Source organism: Ahaetulla prasina, chromosome 13 (genome assembly GCF_028640845.1).
Source record: "Ahaetulla prasina isolate Xishuangbanna chromosome 13, ASM2864084v1, whole genome shotgun sequence".
In the NCBI taxonomy this organism is placed as follows: domain Eukaryota; kingdom Metazoa; phylum Chordata; class Lepidosauria; order Squamata; family Colubridae; genus Ahaetulla; species Ahaetulla prasina.
This window is the reverse complement of record NC_080551.1, coordinates 17,664,826-17,673,552: the sequence shown is the minus strand read 5'-3', so window position 1 is coordinate 17,673,552 and position 8,727 is coordinate 17,664,826.

Sequence of the window (8,727 nt, the reverse complement as noted above, 5' to 3'; positions counted from 1 at the left end):
TTGCTTATGACTATCATTAAGTGTTGTACCTTATGATTCTTGAATGTATTTTTTCTTTTATGTAGCTGAGAGCATATGCACCAAAGACAAATTCCTTGTGTGTCCAATCACGCTTGGCCAATAAAAAATTCTATTCTATTCTATTCTATTCTATTCTATTCTATTCTATTCTATTCTATTCTATTCTATTCTATTCTATGGAAGGGTGGAACTTGACTTTGAACCTGCGAAAAGCAATACTTGGGACTTTATGGCAGGAGTGTCCAATCTTGGCAACTGAACAACCTGTGGACTTCAAGTCCCAGAATTCCACAGCCAGCCATGTGGGAGTTAAAAGTCCACAGGTCTTAAAGTTGCCAACGCTGGACATCTCCGATTTACGGAGTGTCTTTGCAGAGAAAAAGAGAGAAACCCACACCAACCTATTCATTCACAGCATGCTAAAAGAAGATTCTCACCTTATGCTAAGATTGGTCATAAGGTAAAGGTTCCCCTCACACATATATGCTAGTGGTTCATGACTCTAGGGGGCGGTGCTCATCTCCATTTCAAAGCCAAGGAGCCAGCGCTGTCAGAAGACATCTCCTTGGTTACGTGGCTGGCATGACTAAACGCCAAAGGTGCACGAAATGCTGTTACCTTCCCACCAAAGGTGGACCCTGTTTTTCTACTTGCATTTTTTACGTGCTTTCGATCTGTTACGTTGGCAGAAGCTGGGACAAGTAACGGGAGCTCCCCCCGTTACGCGGCAGCACTAGGGATTCGAACTGCTGAATTGCCGACCTTTCGATCGACAAGCTCAGCGTCGTAGCCACTGAGCCACTGCGTTCCTAAGGTCAGTCATAGCATGATATAAACCCAGCCATTGTGAAATCTAGAAACCTGGACATATAAATCAATGGGACCTCAGGCCAAACTTTTCTCTTCCGTGCATTTACGTATAGGTTTGGTTTTTTCCCCTTCTTAATGGCACCAATAGATTTTATGTTGCTACATCAAGAAGCTTCAAAGGAGCTACTCTGGATCCAAACCACAAGCCCAAAAGCAGATTAAACATGTCCATTTTCTATTTGTTCTGATCCCAGCGATTAGAAGCCCACCCAGAAGTTGCTATCTTCATTACTGAAAAATCGCCCTTTTTTTAATATTAAGCTACATATCATTCCACTTTGGTTCTTAATAAGATTTAATTTTAGCTAGGGAAAAAAAACCCCACAACCTTAAGAATAATTAGCTGGCAGATACCATCTATTCCATCCTAAACTGATCAGGGGCAGCGGGAGTGATGGCCATAGCTTGAAAAATGGTTCAATTAAGCTTTATAGCATTGTAGGAAAAGAGGCCTGATTAGAAAACACATAGGAAATGATATCATCTGTCAGGCAGGGTAGAAACCTAAAACCACAAAACTGATTTCAATTAGAGCAGAGCGTGCCAAAAGCTAACTTCCATTCCCACATAATTATCAAAAAAAGCCACTTAAATATTTCCAAATACGTTTAGCAGCAGCTTCAATACAGAGTCATAGATTCGTCTATAGTCTGTGTCAGAGGTGAGTATTCAGCAGGTTCTGATCAGTTCTGGAGAACCGGTAGCGGAAATTTTGAGTAGTTCGGAGAACCGGTAGTAAAAATTCTGACTGGTCCCACTCCATCTATTCTCTGCCTCCCAAGTCCCAGCTGATCCAGAGGAAATGGGGATTTTGCAGTATCCTTCCCCTGGAATGGGAAAGGAATGGAGATTGTACAGTATCCTTCCCCTGAAGTGGGGAGGGAATGGAGATTTTACAGTATCCTTCCCCTGGAATGGGGAAGGAATGGAGATTGTACAGTATCCTTCCCCTGAAGTGGGGAGGGAATGGAGATTTTACAGTATCCTTCCCCTGGAATGGGGAGGGAATGGAGATTGTACAGTATCCTTCCCCTGGAATGGGGAGGGAATGGAGATTGTACAGTATCCTTCCCCTGCCACGCTCACCAAGACACGCCCACCAAACCACGCCACGCCACGCCCGCCAAGCCACACCCACAGAACCGTAGTAAAAAAATTTGAAATCCACCACTGTCTGTGTATAGGTAGTCCTCAGCTTACAACCGTTCGTTCAGTGAATGTTCAAAGTTACAACACTGTCACAACCGTTTTGAATTTACAATAGTACCTGAAAACTGACTTGTGAGCGTTTTTCACACTTAGGACTGTTGCAGAATCCCCAAGGTCCCATGGTCAAAATTCAGAGGCTCAGCAACTGCCTCATATTTATGACGGCCGCAGTGCCTTGCGATCACGTGATCTCCTTCTGTAACCTCCCGACGAGCGAAGTCGATGGGGAAGCCAGATTCACTTAAACAGCCGTGTTACGAACTTCACAACTGCAGTGATTCACTTAACAACTAGGGCAAGAAAGGTCGTAAAATGGGGCAAAACTCACTTAACAACTGTCTCGCTTAGGGACAGAAAGTTTGAACTCAGTTGTGTTTGTAAGTTGAGCACTACCTGTACATATATGTGAATAGCTAAAATGTTTTCCAGAGAGAAAGTTCGGAGTTTACTTGATCTTTCCAAAGTGAGTAAGACTTCTGATCACATCCTTATTTATTTATTTTATTTATTTATTTGATTTTTATACCGCCCTTCTCCCGAAGGACTCAGGGCGGTGTACAGGCAAGATAAAGCAACACAATGTACAAATTAAAATACCATTTAAAAAACTTATTTAAATTAGCCTAAAAATTAAAAATTTCCATACTAAAAACCCCGTTTAAAAATTGATAAAAGATAAAATTCAATTTAAGACAGCCCCGCGCAAATAAAAAGATGAGTCTTCAGTTCGCGACGAAATGTCCGAAGGTCAGGTATTTGGCGTAAACCCGGGGGAAGTTCGTTCCAGAGTGCGGGAGCCCCCACAGAGAAGGCCCTTCCCCTGGGGGCCGCCAGCCGACATTGCTTGGCGGACGGCACCCTGAGAAGTCCCTCTCTGTGAGAGCGTACGGGTCGGTGGGAGGCATGTGGTAACAGCAGGCGGTCCCGTAAGTATCGTTTAACTACACTCAAACTAGACTCTTCCCACTCGAGAGAAAATTATTTCCCATGTATTCATTCATTGGCAAGTTAGATGCTGCACTTGAATCACCATTTTCAGTGGGACTGTTTGAAACTCCAGTGGGTGGCGTTGTAATTGTACAATTACAACGTACAATTACAATGTACAATGGTACAATATGTTGAGTCTTGTAAGTAAATGTTTACTTAATACTATTTTACATAGCTTCTTCTCCAGAAACACTACACTACTTACCAGAGCTTATAAAACATTTGCTAGACCAATTCTTGAATACAGCTTGACTGTCTGGAACCCATACCACATTTCAGACATCAATACAATTGAACGTGTCCAGAATATTTTACAAGAAGAGTTCTCCACTCCTCTGAATACAACAAAATACCTTATGCCACCAGACTTGAAATCCTGGGTTTATAAAACTTAGAACTCCGCCGCCTTCGACAGGACCTGTGTTTAACTCATAGAATCATCTATTGCAATTGTCCTTCCTGTTGAAGGCTACTTCAGCTTCAATCGCAACAATACAAGAGCAAACAATAGATTTAAACTTAATGTTAACCGCTTCAATCTTGATTGCAGAAAAGATGACTTCTGTAACAGAGTTGTTAATGCTTGGGACACACTACCTGACTCTGTGGTCTCTTCTCAAAATCCCCAAAGCTTTAACCAAAAACTGTCTACTGTTGACCTCACCCCATTCCTAAGAGGTCCATAAGGGGTGTGCATAAGAGCACAAACGTGCCTACCGTTCCTGTCCTATTGTTTTTCTTTTATTATATCCAATTGATATAGTTATTGCATGCTTATAGAATAGAATAGAATTTTATTGGCCAAGTGTGATTGGACACACAAGGAATTTGTCTTGGTGCATATGCTCTCAGTGTACATAAAAGAAAAGATACGTTCATCAAGGTACTTATGCTTATATATATATATATGCTTATATATTATATAGTTACTTTCATGCTTATGCTTGTGTATACTGTTGTGACAAAATAAATAAATAAATAAATAAATAAATAAATTTTACGGTGAATGTTTTCTTTACTGTTACAGCAAAGCAGAAAGTATGGCATCTATTCAAATCAACTGTGTAAGGTTCACGGAAGGCCGCATGCCTCACAATCAGTGGTGAAACCTGAACTGGTTTACTACCAGTTGGCAGGCTGCGCATGTGTGCTGTGCGTGCACATGCGCAGTGCGTACCACGCACCAAATGCGAGGTGCGCGCATGCGCAGTGCACACCAAAAGGAGAAATAGGGTGAATACAACAGCGCGCAGGGGTGTTAACTGCTAGGATGGCAGAAGCTGGGACAAGTAACAGGAGCTCACCCCGTGACGCGGCGGCACTAGGGATTCGAACCGCTGAACTGCCGACCTTTCGGTCGACTAGCTCAGCGTCTTAGCCACCGCGTCCCTCTGAATCTATGGTTAATTTACTTATTTTTATTTATTTTTTTATTTTATTTGCATTTATATCCCGCCCTTCTCCGAAGACTCAGGGCGGCTTACACTGTGTTAAGCAATAGTCTTCATCCATTTGTATATTATATACAAAGTCAACTTTTATTGCCCACCAACAATCTGGGTCCTCATTTTACCTACCTTATAAAGGATGGAAGGCTGAGTCAACCTTGGGCCTGGTGGGACTTGAACTTGCAGTAATTGCAAGCAGCTGCTGTTAATAACAGACTGCATTAGTCTGTTGAGCCACCAGAGGCCCTTAAGTCTGTCTATATGTTGCGAAATTAAAAGCCATCATGTCTTCTAACTGCTAGTTGGTGTTTTTCATGGATGCCTTCTGCCACCCCTCCACCAGCAATCAGCACCCAAATCAGCATAGATTAACTCCAGGATTAACATCAGACTAACAATCAAGTAAACAATATCCCATAATAAGAAGCTGGCAATGAAGCCAACAGAAAACAGCCCAACCAAAGAATCCACAAGACCATCCTGACTAACACTGACAGGGCAAGGCATCACCGACAGCAAACCCCACTCCTCACCAGCACTGATGATGTTACCTAGTTTGGGTAACGAATCGTCCGCGAGAAAACAAGCAAGCTCAGAGAGCACCAAGGACTTCACAGTCCTCTACCTCCTTACAAATCTGCACTGATGATGTCACCTAATCTGGGTCATGAAACATCTGCAAGAAAACAAGCAAGGTCAGAGAGCACCAAGAATTACACGGTCCTCCTCCTCCTCCTCCACTTCACAAACCCAACTTCCTTCGAGCACTGATGATGTTACCTAGTTAGGGTCATGAGAAGTCTGCAAGAAAGCCAGCAAGCTCAGAGAACGCCAAGGGCCCCTTGTTTCAACCCTGAGCTACAAATATTCCCCTTTATTGGAACAGACACTGCTAGGAGGCTACGGGTTGGAAGCACCTGGCTGAACTAAGAAGCTGGACTCTTGGCCAGGTCTAGTGGAGCTGCTCTTCCATCTCATCCGCAATCTCTTTGAAATCCTTATGGAAGAACGGAATTGCGGGAAACATCTGTGAGGTCTAAGAGAATAAATGCAGAGGAGGATCCGGAAAAGGCAGTCATGGTTGCCTTTGCCAGCCATGTCTCAGCGCTGAGGTCCAGGCAAAGAACAGATGTAAAGTTTTAAGCATTTCAGGCTGTTGGCTTAGTTGGGACAATGGTGGGGGGGGGAATCCTACTATGGTTAAAAATCTTATTTATCAATGAACCACTGGAATTATTATTATTATTATTATTATTATTTATTCGATTTTTATACCGCCCTTCTCCCGAAGGACTCAGGGTAGTGTACAGCCAAAATAAAACAAACAATAAAATATACAATTAAAACCCAAATTAAAAAACTTATTACACCATTGGCCTTAGACTTTAAAACATATAAAACTAAAAAACCCATTAAAATTCATAATAAAAATTTAAAAACCCAATAAAAACCCAATAAAATTTAGGCCAGCCCCGCGCGAATAAATAGATGTGTTTTCAATTCGCGGCAAAAGATCCGAAGATCAGGTATTTGGTGTAAACCAGGGGGAAGTTCGTTCCAGAGGGTAGGAGCCCCCACAGAGAAGGATCTTCCCCTGGGGGCTGCCAGCCGACATTGTTTGGCGGACGGCACCCTGAGAAGTCCCTCTCTGTGTGAGCGTACGGGTCGGTGGGAGGCATGCGGTAACAGTAGGCGGTCCCGTAAGTACCCAGGCCCTAAGCCATGGAGCGCTTTAAAGGTGGAATGGAATGGAATGGAATGGAATGGAATGGAATGGAATAGAATTTTATTGGCCAAGTGTGATTGGACACACAAGGAATTTGTCTTGGTGCATATGCTCTCAGTGTACATAAAAGAAAAGATACGTTCATCAAGGTACTTATGCTTATATATTATATAGTTACTTTCATGCTTATGCTTGTGTATACTGTTGTGACAAAATAAATTAAATCAAATAAATCAAATAAAATAAATAAATGTGGTAACAGCAGGCGGTCCCGTAAGTATCGTTTAACTACACTCAAACTAGACTCTTCCCACTTGAGAGAAAATTATTTCCCATGTATTCATTCATTGGCAAGTTAGATGCTGCACTTGAATCACCATTTTCAGTGGGACTGTTTGAAACTCCGGTGGGTGGCGTTGTAATTGTACAATTACAAACTACAATTACAACGTACAATTACAATGTACAATGGTACAATATGTTGAGTCTTGTAAGTAAATGTTTACTTAATACTATTTTACATAGCTTCTTCTCCAGAAACACTACACTACTTACCAGAGCTTATAAAACATTTGCTAGACCAATTCTTGAATACAGCTCGACTGTCTGGAACCCATACCACATTTCAGACATCAATACAATTGAACGTGTCCAGAATATTTTACAAGAAGAGTTCTCCACTCCTCTGAATACAACAAAATACCTTATGCCACCAGACTTGAAATCCTGGGTTTAGAAAACTTAGAACTCCGCCGCCTTCGACAGGACCTGTGTTTAACTCATAGAATCATCTATTGCAATTGTCCTTCCTGTTGAAGGCTACTTCAGCTTCAATCGCAACAATACAAGAGCAAACAATAGATTTAAACTTAATGTTAACCGCTTCAATCTTGATTGCAGAAAAGATGACTTCTGTAACAGAGTTGTTAATGCTTGGGACACACTACCTGACTCTGTGGTCTCTTCTCAAAATCCCCAAAGCTTTAACCAAAAACTGTCTACTGTTGACCTCACCCCATTCCTAAGAGGTCCATAAGGGGTGTGCATAAGAGCACAAACGTGCCTACCGTTCCTGTCCTATTGTTTTTCTTTTATTATATCCAATTGATATAGTTATTGCATGCTTATAGAATAGAATAGAATTTTATTGGCCAAGTGTGATTGGACACACAAGGAATTTGTCTTGGTGCATATGCTCTCAGTGTACATAAAAGAAAAGATACGTTCATCAAGGTACTTATGCTTATATATATATATATGCTTATATATTATATAGTTACTTTCATGCTTATGCTTGTGTATACTGTTGTGACAAAATAAATAAATAAATAAATAAATAAATAAATTTTACGGTGAATGTTTTCTTTACTGTTACAGCAAAGCAGAAAGTATGGCATCTATTCAAATCAACTGTGTAAGGTTCACGGAAGGCCGCATGCCTCACAATCAGTGGTGAAACCTGAACTGGTTTACTACCAGTTGGCAGGCTGCGCATGTGTGCTATGCGTGCACATGCGCAGTGCGTACCACGCACCAAATGCGAGTCGGCGCGCGCAGTGCACACCAAAAGGAGAAATAGGGTGAGTACAACAGCGCGCAGGGGTGTTAACTGCTAGGATGGCAGAAGCTGGGACAAGTAACAGGAGCTCACCCCGTGACGCGGCGGCACTAGGGATTCGAACCGCTGAACTCCCGACCTTTCGGTAGACTAGCTCAGCATCTTAGCCACCGAGCTACCGCGTCCCTCTGAATCTATGGTTAATTTATTTATTTTTATTTATTTTTATTTATTTTATTTGCATTTATATTCCGCCCTTCTCCGAAGACTCAGGGCGGCTTACACTATGTCAAGCAATAGTCTTCATCCATTTGTATATTATATACAAAGTCAACTTTTATTGCCCACCAACAATCTGGGTCCTCATTTTACCTACCTTATAAAGGATGGAAGGCTGAGTCAACCTTGGGCCTGGTGGGACTTGAACCTGCAGTAATTGCAAGCAGCTGCTGTTAATAACAGACTGCATTAGTCTGTTGAGCCACCAGAGGCCCTTAAGTCTGTTTATATGTTGCGAAATTAAAAGCGTTTACATCACGTCTTCTAACTGCTAGTTGGTGTTGTTCATGGATGCCTTCTGCCACCCCTCCACCAGCGATCAGCACCCAAATCCGCATAGATTAACTCCAGGATTAACATCAGACCAACAATCAAGTAAACAATATCCCATAATAAGAAGCTGGCAATGAAGCCAACAGAAAACAGCCCAACCAAAGAATCCACAAGACCATCCTGACTAACACTGACACGGCAAGGCATCAGAATATACACCGACAGCAAACCCCACTCCTCTCCAGCACTGATGATGTTACCTAGTTTGGGTAACAAAACGTCCGCGAGAAAACAAGCAAGCTCAGAGAGCACCAAGGACTTCACAGTCCTCTACCTCCTTACAAATCTGCACT